Raw genomic sequence first — 23,317 nt, 5'->3', positions numbered from 1 at the left:
GAGTACAATTCTGAAATCATAAAGCCTCAATTAGTGTGATGCATCTTTACTAGCCATGTAATCATAAACCAGTTATCTAAATTGTGTTAGCCTCAGTTTTTTCACCCATGAGATGGTGATAATAATACTTATTATGCAGAGTTGTTGTGTGGCTGTAATGAAGCATGGAGCATGAGAGTCTCATATTCCATGCTAAAATGATAGCTATTTTTATACTTATAATAATTCTAATAATAGTAATTAAATTGTTCAAAATGATAATATTCATTTATATTGAGGTATTGTATTGACTATTCATAGACACATTTACCAAAATAAATTTCATTTTACTTTACCCCCCCCGAGGATATATATTCCCTAATTCAATATGAATCTCATTAGGAATAATAATTATCATGATAAATATGCTGATTTTTCTTCTATTTTTTTTTAGGGAAGTATCCTTTACTGTTGACCGTAAAGAAACTTAAGCAAGTCTGTCTTATTCAAAATTTGCATGCTGCTTTCTTATGAAACTAGATTATAGAGTTGTATGAAATAAATTCATGCAGTTAAGACATTTATGTTTGGAAAACTGGGTGGTCAGTTTAGTATCTCAAAAGAAGATTTTAAATTTAAACCTTAAAAATGAGCTCTTTCAGCCTTATTTATAGACCATCCTTCATGCTTCATAAGTATTCCTTCATTGTAAACTAAGTAATAGATATTGTCACAGTGTATATAACTAAAATGGATTTTATATTCTATTATTTCAGAGTTAGTTGCAGTTTCTACTTCCTTACTTCCTTTTTTGAAAAATAGATTAATTCTACAAAAAGTTTTTTCCAGCTTTATTGAAAAATAATCGACATATTATAATTTGTAAATTTAAGAAATGATTTCTTATAACACTGCAAACTTAACATTGTGTAAATTTTGTACAATTTGATAAATTGGTATACATCTGTATTGCAATATAATCTACATAAAAATGTTAATACATCTACTATCTCATATAGTTGCCACTGTTTTTATGCATGTATCGTAAGGAATTTTAAGATCTACTCTCTTAGCAACTTTTATGTATATAGTACAGTAGAGATAAACTTCAGAGGTCTTGTGGGTTTTGTTCCATAGCACCTCAATAAAGCGATTATCTCAATAAACTAAGTCAAATTATTATTATTTTTTGGTTTCCCAGTGCGTATAAAAAATAAACACTATACTGTACTGTTCAAAAGCATTATGTCTTTAAATAAAATCAATGCATATACCTTAAGTAAACTAGTTCTGAGTTTTTAGTGGGTCATAATTACTGATCACAGATCACCATAACAAATACAATAATAATGAAAAAACTTGAAATATTGCAAGAATTACCAACATTTGACAGAGAGACACAAAATGAACAAATGTTATTAGAAAAATGGAGGCAGCAGACCTATTTTATACAAGATTGCTATAAACTTTCAACTTGTAAGAATGTGATATATACAAAGTTTAATAAAGGGAAGCACAATAAAAAAGTATGTATATATTATTATCTATGATCATCATGTTGTACATTAGATTCCCAGAACTTTTTCATATTATAGTTGCAAGTTTGTACACTTTGACCACCTTACTCCATCCCAGGTTCACCCCTTGTCAACTCAACTCTAAGTTTCCATTAGTTTGCCTTTTCTTCAGATTCTGTGTGTAAGGGATATCATAATACATAAATTAAAAATATATATATATATAATCTTTGAAATATTTCACTTAGTATAATACCTTCAAGATCCATCCATGCTGTTGTAAATGGCAGTATTTCTTAATTTTTCATGGTTAAGTAGTATTCCATAGTACATATTTACCATTCTTATTTTATTCATTCATCCATTAATGGATACTGAAGTTATTTCCATCTCTAGCTTAGAGTTAATAATTTTATAATGAACATAAGAGTGCAGATATGGGGGCGCCTGGGTGGCTCAGTGGGTTAAGCCGCTGCCTTCGGCTCAGGTCATGATCCCAGGGTCCTGGGATCGAGTCCCACATCGGGCTCTCTGCTCAGCAGGGAGCCTGCTTCCTCCTCTCTATCTGCCTGCCTCTCTGCCTACTTGTGATCTCTGTCTGTGAAATAAATAAATATAATCTTTAAAAAAAAAAGAGTGCAGATATGTCTTCAAATAGTGACTTCGTTTCCTTTAGATATATACCTAGAAGTGGGATTTCTGAATCATATGGTAATTTTACTTTTAATAATATGAATCATCTCCATACTGTTTTCCATACAAATTTATATCCCTATCACAGTGCATAACTTCCCCATTTTCCCCAATATTTACCAAAATTTGTTAGTTTTAATTTTTTGGTAATATATATTCTAATAGATAGTAATATCTTGCTGTGTTTTCCAGAGGTAAACAACAACAACATAATGACTTTGCCCTGAGTTTTTACGTTGAGCCCTTTTTAATGCTCCTGTTGGTCATTTATATAACTTTTTTGAAAAAAAGTCTATTGAGATCCTTTTGCTATTTTTAAAATTATATATTTTTTTCTATTTGTATCTGTTGGTTATTAACCTCTTTTCAGATATAAGATTTGTAAGTATTTTCTTCCATTCTGTGGATTGTGTTTTTATTCTCTGTCTCTCTCTCTCTCTTTTTTTTTTTGGCAATGCAGAAACTTTAGTTTGATGTAATATCATTTATTTATTTTTGGTTTTTTTTGCTTGTGTTTTTGGTCTGGTATCCAAAAAACTATTGGCAAGACCAATGTCAAGGAGTATTTTTCCTATGTTTTCCTTTAGGAAATTTAGTTTCATGCATCACATTTAAGTCTTTAATCTATTTCAAGTTAAGATTTATGAGTGATATAAGGCTCCAGTTTCATACTGTTTTATGTAACTTCAGTTTTAAATATCATTTATTGAACAGACTATCTTTACCCATTACATATGTTGGCCCCTGTCAAATATTAGGTGACTATGAAAGGATTTATTTCTGGACTCTCAATTCTGTTTTGCTTCTTTATTGGTCTGTTTTTATGCCAGTATACTTTATTGTTTTGAGCATGGGGGCTTTGTAATATAATTTCAAATCAAGAAGTGCAATTTCTCTTCTTCATTCTTTCTCAGAACTGCTTTATTTGTTGTCTTTTATGGTCCTTTATATATTTTAGGATTCTTTACTTACTACTGTAAAAAAATAATATTGGATTTTTTAAAAATATTTTTAATTTATTTATTTGACAGAGAGAGATGACAAGCAGGCAGAGAGGCAGGCAGAGAGAGAGAGGAGGAAGCAGGCTCCCTGCTGAGCAGAGAGCCTGATGCAAGGCCCAATCCCAGGACCCTGGGATCATGACCTGAGCCGAAGGCAGTGGCTTAACCCACTGAGCCACCCAGGCGCCCCAAACTTTGGATTTTTGGTAGGAATAGAATTTACAGATGGTTTCCGGTAGTATGGACATTTTAACAATGTTAATTCTTACCGTTCATAAATATGGGCTATCTTTCCATTTGTATCTCCTTCAATTTCTTTATCAATGTCATAGTTTATGGGGTACAGATCTTTCATCTTCTTAGTTAAATCTTTTCCTAAGTATTTTATTATTTTTGATACTATTGTGAATTAGATTGTTTTCTTTATTTTTTCAGATAGTTCATCATTAGAGTGTTAAAATGCCCCTGTCTTGTGCTTACTTTGGCAGCACATATACTAAAATTGGAATGATGCAGAGAAGATTAGCGTGATCACTGAACAAGGATGACATGAAAAACTGGGAAGCATTCCATATTAAAAACAAAACAAAACAAAAAAATTCTTGTCTTTTATATATTGATCTTGTATTTGGCAGCTTTACTAAATTTGTTTATTCAAATGTTTTTTGTGAAGTTTTTAGGATTTTTTTACATGTAAGTTCATGTTATCCAAAAAAAGAAAATTTTACTTCTTCCTTTTTTTTTTGGAGTCTTTTATTTCTTTGTGCTCCTTGTTTCTCTGGCTAGGACATCCAGTACTATGTCAAATGAGAGTAGTGAAAGTGGACACACTTGTCTTGTTTCTGATCTTTAAGGGGAAAACTATCAAACTTTTTTGATTGAATATGAGATTAGCTCTGGGATTGCAATATGTGTTTTTTTTAATGGATTTTTTAAATTTTTTTATAAACATATAATGCGTTTTTATCCCTAGGGATACAGGTCTGTGAATCACCAGGTTTACACATTTCACAGCACTCACCATAGCACATACCCTCCCCAATGTCCATACCCCCACCATCCTCTCCCAACACATCTCCCCCCAACAAACCTCAGTCTCTTTTGTGAGATTCAGTCTTTTATGGTTTGTCTCCCTCCCAATCCCATCTTCGTTTATTTTTCTTTTTGTACCCCCCAAACCGCCTATGTTGCATCTCCACTTCATCATATCAGGGAGATCATATGATAGTTGTCTTTCTCAGATTGATTTATTTCGCCAAGCATAATACCCTCTAGATTCATCCACGTCATCACAAATAGCAGGATTTCATTACTTTTGATGGCTGCATAGTATTCCATTGCACATATATACCACATCTTATTTATTGATTCATCTGTGGAAGGACATTTAGATTCTTTTCATAGTTTAACTATTGTGGACATTGCTGCTATAAACATTTGGGTTTATGTGCCCCTTCAGAATTCCACGTTTGTATATTTAGGGTATATACCCAGTAATACAATCACTGGGTCATAGGGTAGTTCTATTTTCAGCGTTTTGAGGAACTTCCACGCCGTTTTCCGGAGTGGTTGCACCAGCTTGCATAACCATGTACAGTGTAGGAGGGTTCCCCTTTCTCCACATCCTCGCCAGCATCTGTCATTGACTGACTTGTTCATTTTAGCCATTCTGAAAGGTGTGAGTTGGTATCTCATTCTGGTTTTGATTTGTATTTCCCTGATGCCGAGTGATGTGGAGCATTTTTTCATGTGTCTGTTGGCCATTTGGATATATTCTTTGCAGAAATGTCTGTTCATGTCCACTGCCCATTTCTTCATTGGATTATTTGGTCTTAGGGTGTTGAGTTTGATAAGCTCTTTATAGATTTTGGATACTGGCCCTTTATCCGGTATGTCATTTGCAAATATCTTCTCCCATTCTGACAGTTAACTTTTGGCTTTGTTAACTGTTTCCTTTGCTGTGTAAAAGCTTTTTGATCTGATGAAATCCCAATAGTTCATTTTTGCCCTTGCTTCCCTTGCCTTTGGCGATGTTCCTAGGAAGAAGTTGCTGCTGCTGAGGTCAAAGAGGTTGCTACCTGTTCTCTCCTCAAGGATTTTGATGGATTCCTTTCTCACATTATGCTTCTTCATCCATTTCCAGTCTATTTTCATGTATGGTGTAAGGAAATGGTCCAATTTCATTTTTCTGCATGTGGCTGTTCAATTTTCCCAACACCTTTTGTTGAAGAGGCTGTCTTTTTTCCATTGGACATTCCTTCCTGTTTTGTTGAAGATTAGTTGACCACAGAGTTGAGGGTGTATTTCTGGGCTCTCTATTCTGTTCCATTGATCTATGTCTGTTTTTGTGACAGTTCCCTACTATCTTGATGATGACAACTTTGTAATAGAGCTTGAAGTCTGGAATTGTGATGCCAACAACTTTGGCTTTCTTTTTCAATATTCCTCTGGCTACTCGAGGTATTTTCTGGTTCCATATAAATTTTAGGATTATTTGTCCCATTACTTTGAAAAAAATGAATGGAATTTTGATAGGGATTGCATTAAATGTGTAGATTGCTTTAGGTAGCATACACATTTTCACAATATTTGTTCTTCCAATACAGGAGCATGGAACATATTTCCATTTCTTTGTGTCTTCTTCAATTTCTTTCATGAGCACTTTAGAGTTTTCTGAGTATAAATTCTTTGTCTCTTTGGTTAGGTTTATTCCTAGGTATCTTAGGGTTTGGGGTGCAATTGTAAATGGGATTCACTCCTTATTTTCTATTTCTTCTGTCTTGTTGGTATAAAAAAAATGCAACCAATTTCTGTGCATTGATTTTATATCCTGACACTTTACAGAATTCCTATACAAGTTAGAGCAGATTTGGAGTGGAGTCCTTTAAGTTTTCCACATACAGTATCATATCATCTGCAAACAGTGATAGTTTGACTTCTCTTTTGTCAACTGGAAAAATTTGAATGACTTTAATTTCTTTTTGTTGTCTGATTGCTGAGGCTAGGACTTCTAGTACGATGTTCAATAGCAGTGTCATGATAACGGACATCCCTGCCATGTTCCTGACACCAGCGGAATAGGATTTAGTTTTTCTCCATTGAAAATGGTATTTGCAGTGGGTTTTTCATAGATGGCTTTGATAATATTGATAATATGTGCCCTCTATCCCTACACTTTGAAAGTTTTAATCAGGAAAGGATACTGCACTTTGTCAAATGCTTTTTCAGCATCTATGGAGAATATCATGTGGTTTTTGTTCTTTCTTTTATTAATGTGTTGTATCACATTGATTGATTTGCAGATGCTGAACCAACCTTGTAGCCTTGGAATAAATCCCACTTGGTCGTGGTGAATAATCCTTTTAATGTACTGTTGAATCCGATTGGCTAGTATTTTGGTGAGAATTTTCGCATCTGTGTTCATCAAGGATATTGGTCTGAAGTTCTCTTTATTGATGGGATCCTTGTCTGGTTTGGGGATCAAGGTGATGCTGGCCTCGGAAAAAAAGAGTTTGGAAGTTTTCCTTCCATTTCTATTTTTTGGGAACCGTTTCAGGAGAATAGGAATTAATTCTTCTTTAAAAGTTTGGTAGAATTCCCCTGGGAAGCCATCTGGCCCGGGGCTTTTGTTTGTTTGGAGATTTTTGATGACTGTTTCAATCTCCGTACTGGTTATGGCTCTGTTCAGGTTTTCTATTTCTTCCTGGTTCAGTTGTGGTAGTTTATATGTCTCTAGGAATGTACCCATTTCTTCCAGATTTTTGAATTTGTTGGCGTAGAGTTGCTCATAGTATGTTCTTATAATTGTTTGTATTTCTTTGGTGTTGGTTGTGATCTCTCCTCTTTCATCCATGATTTTATTTATTTGGATCCTTTCTCTTTTCTTCTTGATAAGTCTGGAAAGGGGTTTATCAATCTTATTAATTCTTTCAAAGAACCAGCTCCTAGTTTCATTAATTTGTTCTATTGTTTTTTTTTTGTTGTTGGTAGTGTTTTGTTTTGTTTTGTTGGTTTCTATTTCATTGATTTCTGCTCTGATCTTTATTATTCCTCTTCTCTTGCTGGGTTTAGGATTTCTTTGTTGTTCTTTCTCCAACTCCTTTAGGTGTAGGATTATGTTGTGCATTTGAGATCTTTCTTGTTTCTTGAGAAAGGCTTGTACAGCTTTATATTTTTCTCTCAGGACTGCCTTTGCTGTATCCCACAGATCTTGAACACTTTTGTTTTCATTATCATTTTTTTCCATGAATTCTTTCAATTCTTCTTTAATTTCCTGGTTGACCAATTCATTTTTTAGAAGGATGTGGTTTAGTCTCCATGTATTTGTGTTTTTTCCAAGTTTCCTCTTGTGATTGAGTTTTAGTTTCAGAGCACTGTGGTCTGAGAATATGCAGGGGATGATCCCAATCTTTTGATAATGGTTGAGATCTGATTCATGACCCAGGCTGTGGTCTATTCTGGAGAATGTTCCATGTGCACTAGAGAAGAATGTGTATCTGTTATTTTGGGATGGAATGTGTTGAATATACCTGTGATGTCCATCTTGTCCAGTGTGTCATTTAAGGCCTTTTTCCTTGTTGATCTGTTGCTTGGATGATCTGTCCATTTCAATGAGGGGAGTGTTAAATTCCCCTACTATTATTTTATTATTGTCAATGTGTTTCTTTTATTTTGTTATTAATTGGTTTATTTAGTTGGCTGCTCCCATGTTAAGGTCATAGATATTTAAAATTGTTAGGTGTTCTTGTTGGACAGACCCTTTGAGTATGATAATGTGTCCTTCCTCATCTCTTATTATAGTCTTTGGCTTAAAATCTAATTGATCTGATATAAGGATTGCCACCCAAACTTTCTTCTGATGTCCATTAGCATGGTACATTGTTTTCCACCCCCTCTCTTTAAATCTGGGGGTGTCTTCGGGTCTATGATGAGTTTCTTGGGCAGCATATTGACGGGTTTTGCTTTTTATCCATTCTGATACCCTGTGTCTTTTGATTGGTGCCTTTAGGCCATTTACATTCAGGGTAACTATTGAGAGATATGAATTTAGTGGCATTGTATTGCCTATAATGTGACTGTTACTGTATATTGTTTCTGTTCCTTTCTGATCTACTACTTTTAGGCTCTCTCTTTGCTTAGAGGACTCCTTTCAATATTTCCTGGAGAGTTGGTTTGGCGTTTGCAAATTCTTTCAGGTTTTGTTTGTCCTGGTAGCTTTTTAATCTCTCCTTCTATTTTCAATGATAGCCTAGCTGTATATAGTATTCGTGGCTGCATGTTTTACTCACTTAACACTCTGAAGATATCATGCCAGGTCTTTCTGGCCTGCCAGGTCTCTGTGGATAAGTCTGCTGCCAATCAAATGTTTTTACTGTTGTACAATACAGACTTCTTCTCCCAGGATGCTTTCAGGATTTTCTCTTAGTCATTAACAGTTGTAAATTTTACAATCAGGTTACGGGGTGTGGACCTATTTTTATTGATTTTGAGGGTCATTTTTTGTATCTCCTGGATTTTGATGTTTGTTCCCTTTGCCATATTAGGGAAATTCTCTAGAAATTTCTCTCCAATATACCTTCTGCTCCCCTCTCTCTTTCTTCTTCTTCTGGCATCCCAATTATTCTAATGTTTTGTCGTCTTATGGTCTCACTTATCTCTCAAATTCTCTCCTCATGGTCCAGTATTTGTTTGTCTCTCTTTTGCTCAGCTTTTTATTCTCCATCATTTGGTCTTCTGTATCACTAATTCTTTTGCCTCATTTATCCTAGCAGTAAGAACTTCCATTTTTATTGCACCTCATTAATAGCTCTTTTGATTTCAACTTGGTTAGATTTTAGTTCTTTTATTTCTCTAGAAAGGGCTTTTATCTCTCTGGAGAGGGTTTCTCTAATATCTTCCATGCCTTTTTCGAGCGCAGCTAGAACCCTGAGAGTTGTTATTCTGAACTCTAGTTCTGTCATATTACCTATGTCTGTTTTGATTAGGTCCCTAGCCTTTGGCCACTTGTCCTTTTTCTTGTGTTGAGTTTTTCCACCTTGACATTTTGAGAAGATGAGAATATATAAAGGAGCAAATGAAATGCTAAAAGGGTGGTAAAGACCCCAGGAAAATGTGCTTTAACTAAATCAGAAGAGACCCCAAGTTGTGGGAGAACGAAAGGGGATAAAAAAAAGTTCTAGGGGAAAAAAAAGGTTTTAAAAAAGAAAACAAGGAAAAATTATTACAAAAGAAAAAACATTATATATATACTAGACTTGTGACTAGACCAGGGTCACTCACTTAATTTTGGGAGTATTTTGGTCTCTTAGAAGAAACTACCTCCCAGGATTTTAAAGGATGAAAAACATATAAGGGTAGGCACAATGACGGAATGGAATAACCCTATAAAAATGAGTTAAAAAATTTAATTTCTAAAAAATAAGTTGATAGAGCAAGTTGGTTGGGACAATAAAGAAAAATAAACTGGAGAGAATTTGCTCAGGCTGGACACTGGAACATTCTTGGAGCTAGATTTAGGGTATATTTTGGTCTATTAGGAAATGTTAAACCCCAAATTATTTAGAAGAAAAAACCCTATGTGTAAATAAATATATAGTTAGATACAATGGAGGATAAAATATGACTATAATAATGAAGGTTCAATATAGATTATTATTTTTTGTAAGGTATTTTAAAAATAATCTCATTAAAAAACATTAAAAGATGAATGGTTAAAAGTTAAAAAAATGAGCAGAAGAAAAAAGAAAAAATATATAACTGCAAGACTAAAGAATCATTGGGAGAAAGCCATGAATTTCTTGTTTTGCTTTCTCCTCCTCTGGAATTCCACTGTTCTCTTTAGTAAGTGAAGTTGATCTTGGCTGGGTTTCTTGTTGGTCTTCTGGGGAAGGAGCCTTTTGTATTGATTCTCAAGTGTCTTTGCCCGAGATGGATTTATCCTGCCCTTAACTAGAGTAGGGCAAAGTAATCCGTGAGCTTTTGTTCCCTGAAGGCTTTCCATAGAGTTCTGGATGATGGAATGATAATGGCGGTCTTACAATCCGGCCCAGAGGAGTGGAGAACTCAGGGCCCTGCTCCTCAGTGCACCCTCAGAGAAAAGTGCTTAATCACTCCCATCTTCCCGGCCTCTAGCCGTGCTTGGAGAAAAGCACTCTGTCATTCGCACTTGGAGAAAAGTCCTTGGTCATTCTCATCTCCCTGGCCTCTGGCCGTGCTTGGAGAAAAGAGCTCAATTAGTCCTGTCTCCCTGGCCCTTGGCCATGCTCCAAGCTCACCCTGCCTATGCCTGGTTCAATGTAACCCTGGGTTGAGAGCTCACTCCTCAGCTTTGTCTCTGTAGCCGGCTTCCCCACTCTAATACCTGTGAGTTCTGTGACACTCAGATACCCCTGGTCCTTCTGTGACCCTGAGGGACCTGGGGCTATGCTGACCCCACTTGGGCTTCACTCTGATTTATCCTCTGGGGTGATATCCCTCAGTGGATCAAACATAAAAAGTCCTGATTTTGTGCTCCTTTGATCCACAGCTTGCCGGGAGCTGGCCCCTCCCCCCGTTGTCTACCTTCCCTTTCTTTGGGTTCACTTTTCCGCCGTTCTACCTTTCAGAAAGTGATCAATTTTCTGTTTCTAGAATTGTTGCTCTCCTTCTCTTTGATCTCCCATTGGACTTGTAGGTGTTTGCAATTGTTAGATAAGCTATCTAGCTGATCTCCTGCTACCTGAAGTCGTCTCAGCCTGCTACTTCTCTGCCATCTTGAATCCTTCCACGGAATATGTGGTTTTTATTGTGTTGATGTGTATTCTTTCTGTACCCAGTTTGGTGAGTATTTTTATTATGATAGGGTGTTGAATTTTGTCAAATACCTTTTCTGCATATATTGAATTGATCATATGAGATTTTATTGATAATTCTATTAATATAATGCATCACATTTACTGATATGTGCTGGTGAATTCAGTTTTGTAGCATTTTGTAGAGAATTTTTACATTTTTTATTTATCAGGGATATGATCCAGTAGTTCTTTTTGTTGCTGATTTGAAAAGTGCCTCGGAGCATTTCAACCACTTCAACTTTGGGGAAGGATTTTAAAAGTGTTTGTATAATTTCTTCTTAAAATGTTTGGTAGAATTCACTGTGGGCATCATCTGATTCTGGACTTTTATTTGTTAGAAGGTTTTTATTACGGATTCAATCTCCTTACCCCTTATTGGTCTGTTCACATTTTTTATGTCCTTATGATTCAGTCTTAATAGGTTGTATGTGCCTAGGAATTTGTCCATTTCCTCTAGACTTTTGATTTGCTGGCCTTTAACTGTCTGTTATCTTTTATATTTCTTGGTATCTGTTATAATGTCTCCTTTTACATTTCTAATTTTATTGAGTCTTCTCTTTTTTCTGAGTTAGTCTAGCTGTCTTTTTTTATTTATCATTACCAAGTCTAATTTTATTTACCATTTAAAAAAACTTTCTAGTTTTTTAATTCTATATTTCATTTATTTCTGCCCTAATTTTTATGTTTTTCCTTCCTTTTGCTACTTTTAAGTTTACTTTGTTCTTTCTGTACATTTTTTGAGCTGTTATATTAAGTTCTTTATTTGAAATCGTTTTTATATATATTTGTAGCTATAAAATTTCCTTTTATAACTGCTTTTCTGCTTCTCATAATTTTTTGGTATATATTTTTTTATTTTCCTCAAGATGTATTTTTATTCCCACTTTGTCTTCTTTTTTTGATTTTTTGTTTGTTTAAAAATGTGTATGTCTGTGTATTTTTAAATTTTCCAAATTTCCTTCTGTATTGATTTCTAGTTTCATATTATTTTGGCTGGAAATATACTCGAAATGCTTTCGATATTATTGATTTTGGGGGGACTCTTGTTTTGTGGTTTAAAATGTGATCTATCCTAGACAATTTTCCACGTGTGTTTGAGAATAATATAATAAATATAATAAATGATACTATTGGATGGAATATCCTGTAAATATGTTAGGTTCATTTGACATAGTTCTTGTTTGTTTGATTTGTTTTGTTTTGTTTGTTTGTTTGTTTGAGAGAGAGCAGGGCAGAGAGAATGAGCAAGGGGTAAGGGCAGAGACAGAGGGAGAAGATTCCCTCCTGAGCAGGGAGCCCAATGGGGAATTCTATCTCAGGACCCTGGGATCACGACCTGAGCCAAAGGCAAAGGCTTAACTGACTGAGCCACCCAGGTGTCCAGGCATAGTGTTTAAATTCACTATTTTCTTATTGATTTTCTGTCTGGATGATCTATCCATATGTAACAGTGGGGTATTATTGTCCCCAGATACTATTGTATTGCTATTTATTTCTCCTTTTTGTTTTGTTAGTATTTGTTTTATATATTTATGTGGCTCAATATTAGGTACATGATATTTACAGTTACTGTATGGATGAATTGATGACACTTTTCTTATTGTATAATGTCTGTGGTGATTTTTAGCTTATATAAACCCTATTTTGTCTGTTATAGTTATTGCTACCCTTGTTTTCTTTTGTTATCATTAGCTTGGAATATCTTTTTCCATCCCTTTACTCTCTGCCCATGTGTGTCCTTAAAGCTAAAGGTATTCTTTTATACACAACATATTGTTGGATCTTGTGTTTATTGTTTGTCTTTTTAATCTATTCTAGCCTTTCTATGATTTCCAACTGGATGATTCCATTCACTTACAGTTAAAGTAATTATTGATAGGTAAAGACTTAACTATTGCCTTTCATTCTTTTTATATTTCATGATTTATTTAAATTTTAGTTAATATATAGTGTAATATTAGTTTCAGGAGTAGAATTTAGTAATTTGCCATTCACATATACCATTCAATGCTCATCACAAGTGACCTCCTAATAATTATTACTGACTTAGCCCATTCCCCTGCCCATCTCCCCTCCAGAAACAATCAGTTTGTTACTTATAGTTAAGTGTATTATGGCTTGCCTTCCCCTCCCTTTTTTTTTTAAATTTTTTTCTTTCCCCAGTGTTTATCTGTTTTGTTTTTCTGTTAATTGTTTGCTCTTTTTTAGACGCTCTGCTCTTTATTTCCTGTATTGTTGTCTTTGTAATCTGATGACTTTTTGTGGCAGTATGTTTTAACTTATTTAACAAAATCTTTTGTGTATCTACTACATATTTTTTTATACCTACCATTAAGGTTATATAAAATATGTTAGTTATAACATTCCATTTTATGTTGAAAACAACTGAACTTCAATAGTGTACAGAAAATTTATACTTCTATAACAAGAGGTTATTGATGTTTTTACATTTAGATCATTTTTATATTGTACATTTAATAACAAATGATTGCAGTTATAGTTATTTTTAATAAGCTTGTTTTTTAACTTTTAAACTAGACTAGTAAATGATTTCTATATCACCATTACAATATTGAAGAATCTGGTTTTGACTATACATTTACCTTTAGCAATAAATAAGGAGCTATCCATGCATCCATGTTGTCATCTTGATAACATCACCGTCCCCAAATCTTCAGTAAGTGTTACTTTATATCTATATATTTTTTTAAGATTTTGTTTATTTGACAGAGAGAGAGAGAGCTCAAGTTGGCAGAGTGGCAGGCAGAGGAAGATCTAGAGGCAGGCTTATTACCCAGCAGTGAGCCCGATGCAGGTCTTAATCCCAGGACCCTGGGATCACGACCTGAGCCAAATGCAGCTGCTTAACCGATTGAGTCACCCAGGGACCCCTAAATTTTACTTTAGTTAATATATGACCATTTTTTATTTCTACTAATAGATACATCAATTTTATTGCTTTTAATATTAAGGTCTTCTCCTTAACATCATTATCATCTATTCATCTATTTCTTTTTCATTTTAAAAGTGTTGTTTACATTTGTGGTGGTAAGTATGTAATTCATGTATGTGATGGTATGTAAGTAATTCAAATATGAATTTTAAACTCTAGATCATATGCTCCATTGTGGCAGATATTTGTCTTATTCATCCCACCCACAAAAAATTAGTACTAAATAGGTCTTTGTTGATTGACTGAATAAATTAAGTGTTCTGACACTAGCATAGCTGACCAAACCAGAGATCAAGGAGCAAATATAATGATTGTCAAATGGGTGAACCTGAGATAAAAAGACATTTTAGCTTCGTTACTTTGATATACACTCTGGATAACATTCCAACTCTGCATGGATTTTTGGAAAGCAAACAACTCCTCTCCTAAATAATAAATGTATTAATTGCCTTCCTTATGAGTCCTGACAGCAGTCAGCTTTGTGGGTTTCTGATTCCATTTCAAGAGGTTGAATGTCTGTTTGATTTATGTCATAGGCAACAGTGTCATGAGGAAAGACTTGTAGGATAAAATTTCTTAAAGAAGGGAACACAGATGGCTGCCTATGGACTGTGAGGTGGGTGTTAATGAAAATGCATTGAGCAGTAAGGGAAGGGCAGCTCACAACCATAGGAAAGGTGCCCTGTGATTTTGTTTTGTTTTGTTTTGTTTTGTTTTACAAACAGATACCATTTCCCCTCCCCATGGAAATTTTCAAATTTACTTTTCTCTAACAACCACAAATACTTGGGACATTATGAACACAATATGGGCCTTAAAGGATAAAAATAAACAAAAATTTAAGTAAATGTTAAGTGTTTATCATTATTTCAGCCATGTTTTTCTATGTTTAACTTCTCAAAGAAATTACACAGTCTGGTTTCTAAATATTATACCAGGCTGTTAAACCAATGCAAAGGGTTTTATGGAATTTTCTATAACACCATCTAGATTTTCTACATTGGCTGTCACTCCTGAAAATTCTCAGTTTATAAAGTGCATGCATTGAAACAGCATATATTTACATTATACTAAATATTCACTGGTTATTTACCTGGTTTATTACTGTATTTTGATCCTTTCTAATTGTTCACTTTCTTCCATGTTTCCCCCTTATTTCTACAAATGTTAATCCATCACATGTTATGTAAAGTGAAACAAAGGGGAACAGCTGTTACTAGAAAGGATTAATAGGTGATTTGATGTTACTCTGTGAGATATTAAGTAATAGGCAAGGTATTTCCATATCATCATTTTAATATATTTCAGTAATACAGCATAGTTGTTATGCTTTAATTAAACCTTCATTAAGTCTTTATATATATATATATATATATATATATATATATATTTCCTGACTCAACAGTCCGCCCTTCATGTCCCATTCAAAACCCACTCATTTTATGGAATAACTGTTTTATATTCCCAGTACGATCTTCATTCAACTTATTGCTCTGATGTGCTCCTTTGGCAGCACATATATTAACTTATTGTTCTGGGTATACAAAAGGATAGGAATAGAATATTTTGTAATATGATATTTTGTCCTTTCTGCACTACAGAGTCTGTGTAAGCATTCTTAGATCAGAGACCTAGGAGGAGTTCCAAATTGAAGAAAAACAAACAGAATAAAAGAAAATGTTCTCAGCCCTTTCTTGTAGTTTCATTTGCAGGAACCACAAAAGCAAAGATATTAAAAATTTTTTTCTTATATTTTAAAATTAAGTTTACAATTTTTATTGGATTATGCTCCCTTAAACTCATCTGATACCATGAATAGAAAACCCAAGCAATCCACCAAACATTCATTCATGTTGTTGCCTTTGAACATATTGCCTTTAAAATTTTTACAGAGTAGTCTCATCTGTAGAGTAGATGAGCCTTGACTCAAAAGTGTCATCAAAGACTGTGGTGACACTTGTCTTGCCACCCGCCCGCTGTTCGTGCCATGGCAGGCTCTCCTGCTTCACGACCGTTACCCGACAGCAAGGCCAAGGGCTCCTTCTCTCCTCCCAGGGCGGTGTGCTGTGCCTTCCCCAGATATGCTACTGGGGAGTGCAGTCACAGACCTGTCCCTTTCCTTAAGGCTGTTTCCTCGGGCTTAACCACACTTCTCTCCCAGGCAGAGGGGATGCCCGGGCTAAGAGGATTTCGCTCCATACGGGTTTCTCCCACCATGCTTCGGAAACTATGTTAAGGCAAGCAGCATCAGCATCCCACAGAACCGACACTGATTTACCAGCGAATGCTGTGCTTTCCCAGAGGGGATGCAGGATCAAAGAGGCTTTTGCTCTATGTGGGTTTCTCCCACTGTGCTGTGAATACAAGGTTAAGGCAAGCAGCAACAGCAGCCAGCAGAACCGACTCTGATTTCGCAGAGCCTGCTATGCACGCGGCGAGGCTTTGGGCTTGGGCGAACCGCCAACTGCACTTCACCGCTCCTTTCTCAGGAAGGCTTTGGGCGTTCGCTCTGTCGCATCAGGGAAGAAGAGCTGCGGAAGAGCTGGTGCCTCTTGGGCCTTGCTTTCGCGGGCTCTATGTTTGCGCCCTGGGTTCAACCTGCCCAGCCGAACTAAGCAGACACAGCCACAAACCGCAGCAGCGTGCGTGGCCTAGGATGGCACTCTATGCACACTACCATCTCCCGGTATAGGCAACGCTTGGCCTTTTGCTCTGGTGCTCAGGCGGACTCGGGGACTAGGCCAGTGCCTTCGACACAGGAGAGGAGAGGGGACAGGATCCCTGCACACCGCCAGTGCACTGGGATGGGGAGCTGTGGGGGACTTACCTCACTCTTTCCCCGGACACCCCGTGCCTCCGCGAACGCTTCCACATCCTGGAGGAAGATGTCATCTGACGGCCCGTTCTTTCAGGGAGCTACTTCTGCGAGTTCAGGGTGGCAAGCACATGTCTGAACCAGGGACAGGTGGCCAAGGAGCGGCTTGCCCCTTGGGCCCAGAGGCTCAGGACAGGCATGCCTTCTGCCCAGACTCCTTCCTCAGAGTGGAGCACACGCCCCTGCCCTAGTCATCCCCTCCACTCTCCTTAGCAGCCAGGCTTCCGTCTCTCCGTACAAGGCGCGGGTGACACTTGTCTTGCCACCGCCCGCTGTTCCTGACAGGACCGACTCTCCTACTTGGAGACCGTTTCTGAAAACAAGGCCAACGGCTCCTTCTCCCGGGGCAGCGTGCTGTACCTCCCCAGTCATGCTCCTGTGGAGCGCAGTGACAGACGTGTCCCTTCCTTAAGGGTCTTTCCACAGGAGCAACCACGCTTCTCTCTCTAGCAGAGGAGATACCCGGGAAATGAAGATTTCGCTCCATGCGGGTTTATTACACGGTGCTCTGGAGACTAGCTCAGGCAAGCAGCAGCAGAATCCCACAGACCCGACTCTGATTTCCCAAAGAATGCTGTGCTGAGGCGGACTCCCGGACTAGGCCAGTGCTTTCTCCAAAGGAGAGGAGAGGCGACAGGATCTCAACACACCGCCCGTGCACTCGGTTGAGGAGCGGTGACGGACTGACCCCACTCCTTCCACGGACACCGCGTGTTCCGCGAACGCTTCCACTTCCTGGAGGAAGACGACATCTGACTGCCCGTTCTTTCAGGGAGCTACTTCTGCGAGTTCAGGGTACGCGCCTGGTGTCAAGCACATGTCTGCACCAGGGACAGGTGGCCAAGGAGCTGCTTTCCCCTTGGGCTCAGGGGCCCAGGACAGGCATGCCTTCTGCCCAGACTTCTGCCTCACAGTGGAGCACGCGCCCCTGCCCTAGTCATCCCCTCGTGTCTCCTTAACAGCCAGGCATACGTCTCTCTGCACAGGGAGCAGGTGACACTTGTAACCGCCCGCTGTTCCTGACAGGACAGGATCTCCTACTTGGAGACCGTTTCCGAAAACAAGGCCCACGGCTCCTACTCTTCTCCCGGGGCAGCGTGCTGCACCTCCCCAGTCATGCTGCTGGGGAGCGTAGTGACAGACGTGTCCCTTTCCTTAAGGGTCTTTCCACAGGAGCAAGGACGCTTCTCTCTCAGACAGAGGTTATCCCCAGGCAAAGAAGATTTTGCTCCATGCGGGTTTATTACACCGTGCTGTGGAGACTAACTCAGGCAAGCAACAGCAGCATCCCACAGACCCGACTCTGATTTCCCAAAGAATGCGGTGCTTTCCCAGAGGGGATGCCCGGGCAAAGAGGCTTTTGTTGTATGCTGGTTTCTCCCACCGTGCTGCGAATACTAGGCTAAGGCAAGTAGGCCACAGAACCGACTCTGATTTCCCAACGACTGCTATGCTTTCACAGTAGTATTCAGCTTGGCGCAAACCGCACTTCGCTGCTGCTTCCACAGCAAGGCTTTTGGCGTTCGCTCTGTCACGTCAGGGAAGAAGAGCTGCAGAAGAGCTGGTGCCTCTTGGGCCTTGCTTTCCCGGGCTCTATGTTCACGCCCTGGGTTCACCCTGCCAGGCTGAACTAAGCAGACACAGCCACAACCCTGCAGTAGCATGCGTGGCCTAGGATGGCACTCTATGCACACTACCCTGCTCTGGCGCTCAGGCGGACTCGGGGACTACGCCAGTACCTTCCCCACAGGAGAGGAGAAGCGACAGGATCTCTGCACACTGCCCGTGCACTGGGATGGAGAGCAGTGAGGGACTGTCCCCACACCTTCCCTGGACACCCTGTACATCCGCGAACGCTTTCACATCTTGGAGGAAGACGTTCTTTCAGGGAGTTCTTTCTGCAAGTTCAGCGTAAGCGCCTGTTGGCAAGCACATGTCTGCACCAAACACAGGTGGCAAGGTGCTGCTTTCCCCTTGGGCCCAGGGGTCCAGGACAGGCATGCCTTCTACCCAGACTCCTTCCTCACAGTGGAGCAAGCGCCACTGACCTAGTCGTCCCCTCGTTTCTCTTTAGCAGCCAGGTTTCGGTCTCTCCGCACAGAGAGCGGGTGACACTTGTCTTGCCACCGGCTCGCTTTTCTTACCAGGGAGACTCTCCTGCTTCTCGACTGTTTCCCGAGAACAAGGCCAACGGCTCCTTCTCTTCTCCCGAGGCATCGTGCTGCACCTTCCCAAGACAAGCTCCTGGGGAGTGCAGTGACAGATGTGTCCCTTTCCTTAAGGCTGTTTCCTCAGTCGCAACCAAGCTTCTCTTTCAGGCAGAAGGGATGCCCGAGCAAAGAGGATTTCGCTCCATGAGGGTTTATTACAACGTGCTGTGGAGAATGCTGTGCTTTTCGCAGCACGGTGGGAGAAACCAGCATACAACAAAAGCCTCTTTGCCCGGGCATCCCCTCTGGGAAAGCACAGCATTCTTTGGGAAATCAGAGTCGGGGCTGTGGGATGCTGCTACTGCTTGCCTGAGCTGGTCTCAACAGCACGGTGTAATAAACCCGCGTGGAGCGAAATCCTCTTTGCCCCGGCATCCCCTATGCCTGAGAGAGAAGAGTGGTTGCGCCTTTGGAAAGAGCCTTCAGGAAAGGGACACGTCTGTCACTGCGCTCCCCAGGAGCATGTCTGGGGAAGGTGCAGAAGGCCGCCCCGGGACAAGAGAAGGAGCCGTTGGTGATATTGTCCGGAAACGGTCAAGAAGCAGGAGAGCCAGACCTGTCAGGAACAGCGTTTCGGTGGCAAGACAAGTTTCACTCGCTACCTCTGAGGAGAGATGTGAGCCTGGCTGCTAAGGAGACACGAGAGGACGACTAGGGCAGGAGCGCGTGTTCCACTCTGAAGAAGGATTCTCCGCAGAAGGCAGGCCTGTCCTGGGCCCCTGGGCCCAAGGGGACAGCAGCTCCTTGGCCACCTGTCCCTGGTGCAGACATGTGCTTGCCACCAGGCGCCTATGCTGAACTCGCAGAGTTAGCTCCCTGAAAGAACGGACCATCAGAAGCCGTTCTCCTCCATGATGTGGAAGCGTTCGTGGAGGCACGTGTTGTCCGGACAGTGAGGACAGTCCACCACTGCTCCCCATCCCAGGGCACGGCGGTGTGTAGGGATCCTGTCGCCTCTCCTCTCCTGTGAGGAAGGCACTAGACTAGTCCCCCAGTCCGCCTGAGCACCAGAGCAAATTGCCAAGCCTCGCCTACGCCAGGAGATGGTAGTTGGCATAGAGTGCCATGCTAGGCCACGCACGCTGCTGCAGGGTTGTGCCTCTGTTTGCTTAGATAGGCTTGGCAGTTTGAACCGACGACGCCAAAATGGAGCCCTGGAAAGCAAAGCCAAAGAGGATTTAGCTCTCCCGCAGCACTTCTTCCCTGATGCTACAGAGGGAAAACCCAAAGCCTTGCTGAGGAAGCGGCGGCGAAGTGCTGTTGGCTCCAAGCCTAAAGCCTCTGCGAAAGCACAGCATTTGCTGAGAAATCAGGGTCGGTTCTGCTGGCTGCTGTTGCTGCTTGCCTTAGCCTAGTATTCGCAGCTCGGTGGGAGAAACCCTTGTAGAGCGAAAGCCTCTTTGCCAGGGCATCCCCTCTGGGAAAGCACAGCATTCTTTGGGAAATCAGAGTCGGGGCTGTGGGATGCGGCTGCTGCTTTCCTGAGCTAGTCTCCACAGCACGATGTAATAAACCCGCATGGATCGAAATCCTCATTGCCCGGGCATTCTCTCTGCCTGAGAGAGATGCTTGGTTGCGCCTGTGGGAAGAGCCTTAAGGAAAGGGACACGTCTGTCACGGCGCTCCCCAGGAGCATGACTGAGGAAGGTACACCACGCTTCCCGGGAGAAGAGGAGCCGTTGTCCTTATTGTCGGGAAATGGTCACAAACCAGGAGAGGCGATCCTGTCAGGAACAGCGGGCCGTTGGCATGACACGTGTCACTTGCTCCCTGTGGGGAGAGATGGAAGCCTGACTGCGAAGGAGACACGAGGGAACGAGAAGGGCAGGGGCGCGTGCTCCACTCTCAAGGGGTCTGGGCAGAAGACATGCTTGTCCTGGGCCCCTGGGCCAAAGGGGACAGCAGCTCTTTGGCCACCTGACGATAGGGCGGACGTGGGCTTGCCACCAGGCGCCCAATCCTGAACTCGCAGAAACAGCTCCTGGAAGAACGGGCAGTCAGATGCCATCTTCCTCCAGGATGTAGCAGCATTGGCGGAGGCAGCGAGAGTCCCGGGGATTGAGGGACAGTTACCCATTACTCCCCATTCCAGGGCGCGGCGGTGTGCAGTGATCGTGTCGCCTCTCCTCTCGGCTGGAAAGGCACTGGTCTAGTCCCTGTCCTCCTGAACACCACAGCAAAAGGGCTGGCCTTGCCTACGCCGGGAGATGAAATTGTGAGCAGAGTGCCATCCTAGGCCACACACGCTGCTGCAGGGTCGAGGCTGTGTCTGCTTATTCCGGCTTGGCAGGGTGAACCCAGGACTAGAACATGGAGCCCAGAAAAGCAAGGCCCAAGAGGCACCAGCTCTGCCGCAGCTCTTCATCCCTGACGAGACAGAGCGAACGACCAAAGCCTTGCTGAGGAAGCCGCAGAGAAGTGCCATTCTCGCCAAGCTGAAAACCTCTGCGATAGCATAGCAGTCACTGGGAAATCAGAGTCGGTTCTGTGGGCTGCTCTTGCTGGGTGCCTTAGCCTAGTATTGGCAGCAAGGTGGGAGAAACCCGCATAGAGCGAAAGCCTCTTTGCCCCGGCATACCCTCTGGGAAAGCACAGCATTCTTGGGGAAATCAGAGTCGGGTCTGTGGGATGCGGCTGCTCCTTGCCTGACCTGGTCTCCACAGCACGGCGTAATAAACCCGTATGGAGCGAAATCCTTATTGCCCGGCATTCCCTCGGCCTGAGAGAGATGCTTGGTTGCGCCTGTGGGAAGAGCCTTAAGGAAAGGGACACGTCTGTCACTATGCTCCCTAGGAGCATGTCTGGGGAAGGTGCAGCACGATGCCCCGGGGAAGAGAAAGAGTCGCCTTGTTGTCGGAAACGGTCGCAAGCAGGAGAGCCAACCCTGTCAGCAACAGCGGGTCCGTGGTAAGACTAGTGTCACCCGCTCTCTGTGCCGAGAGACGGAAACCTGGTGAGGAGACACGAGGGGACGACTAGGTCAGGGGCGCTTGCTCCACCCTGAGGACGTAGTCTGGGCAGAAGGCATGCCTGTCCTGGGCCCCTGTGCCCAAGGGAAAAGCAGCCCCTTGGCCACCTGTCCCAGCTTCAGACACGTGCTTGCCAACAGGCTCCTTCCCTGAACTCGCAGAAGTAGCTCTCTGAAAGAACGGGCAGTCAGATGCCATTTTCCTCCAAGATGTGAAAGCGTCTGCGGATGCACGGGGTGTCCGGGGAAGGAGTGGGAAAAGTCCCTCACTGCTCCCCATCCCAGTGCACGGGCGGTGTGCAGAGATCCTGTCGCCTCTCCTCTCCTGTGGGGAAGGCACTGACCTAGTCCCCGAGTCGGCCTGAGCACCAGAGCAAAAGGCGTAGCGTTGCCTACACCGGAAATGGTAGTGTGCATAGAGTGCCATCCTAGGCCACGCATGCTACTGCAGGGTTGTGACTGTATCTGCTTATTTCGGTTGGGACGGTGAACCCAGGTCGTGAATATGGATCCCGGGAAGCAAGGCCCAAGAGGCACCAGCTCTCCCGCAGCTCTTAATCCCTGACGGGCCAAAGACTTGCTGAGGAAGCAGCAGCCAAGTGGGGTTCGCAGCAAGCTGAAAACCTCTGCGAAAGCATAGCCGTCACTGGCAAATCAGAGTCGTTTCTCTGGGCTGCTCTTGCTGGTTGCCTTAGCTTAGTGTTCGCAGCACATTGGGAGATAGTCGCATAGAGCAAAAGCCTCTTTGCCCGGGCATCCCCTCTGGGAAAGCACCGCATTCTTTGGGAAATCAGAGTCGGGTCCGAGGGATGCGGCTGCTCCTTGCCTGAGCGTGTCTCCACAGCTCAGTGTAACAAACCCGCATGGAGCGAAATCGTCTTAGCTCTGGCATCCCCTCGGCCTGAGAGAGATGCTTGGTTGCGCCTGTGGGAAGAGCCTTAAGGAAAGTGACTCGTCTGTCACTGCGCTCCCCAGCAGCATGCCTGGGGAAGGTGAAGCACGCTGCCCCGGGGAAGAGAAGGAGTCGTTGGCCTTGTTGTCCGAAACGGTCGTAAGCAGGAGGGTCGGACCTGTCTGGAACAGAGGGTCGGTGGTAAGACAAGTGTCACTCTCTCTGTGCGGAGAGACGGAAACATGGCTGAGAAGGAGACACGAGGGGACGACTAGGTCACGGGCACGTGCTCCACTGGGATGAAGGAGTCTGGGCAGAAGGCATGCCTGTCCTGGGCCCCTGAGCCCAAGGGGAAAGCAGCTCCTTGGGCATCTGTCCTGGTGCAGACATGTGCTTG

At 41.8% G+C, this 23,317-nt stretch overlaps 1 non-coding gene across 1 annotated transcript; it reads left to right on the top strand.

Moving 5' to 3' along the window:
- Positions 1–3,662: 3,662 nt before the first annotated feature.
- LOC131822293 (U6 spliceosomal RNA) lies at positions 3,663–3,769 on the top strand. Its single transcript, XR_009350172.1, has one exon. It is a non-coding gene; the product is annotated as a U6 spliceosomal RNA (small nuclear RNA).
- Positions 3,770–23,317: the final 19,548 nt, after the last annotated feature.

The sequence above is a fragment of the Mustela lutreola genome, chromosome X, assembly GCF_030435805.1.
Source record: "Mustela lutreola isolate mMusLut2 chromosome X, mMusLut2.pri, whole genome shotgun sequence".
Lineage (NCBI taxonomy): Eukaryota > Metazoa > Chordata > Mammalia > Carnivora > Mustelidae > Mustela > Mustela lutreola.
This window is presented reverse-complemented; position numbering and strand designations above follow the sequence as displayed.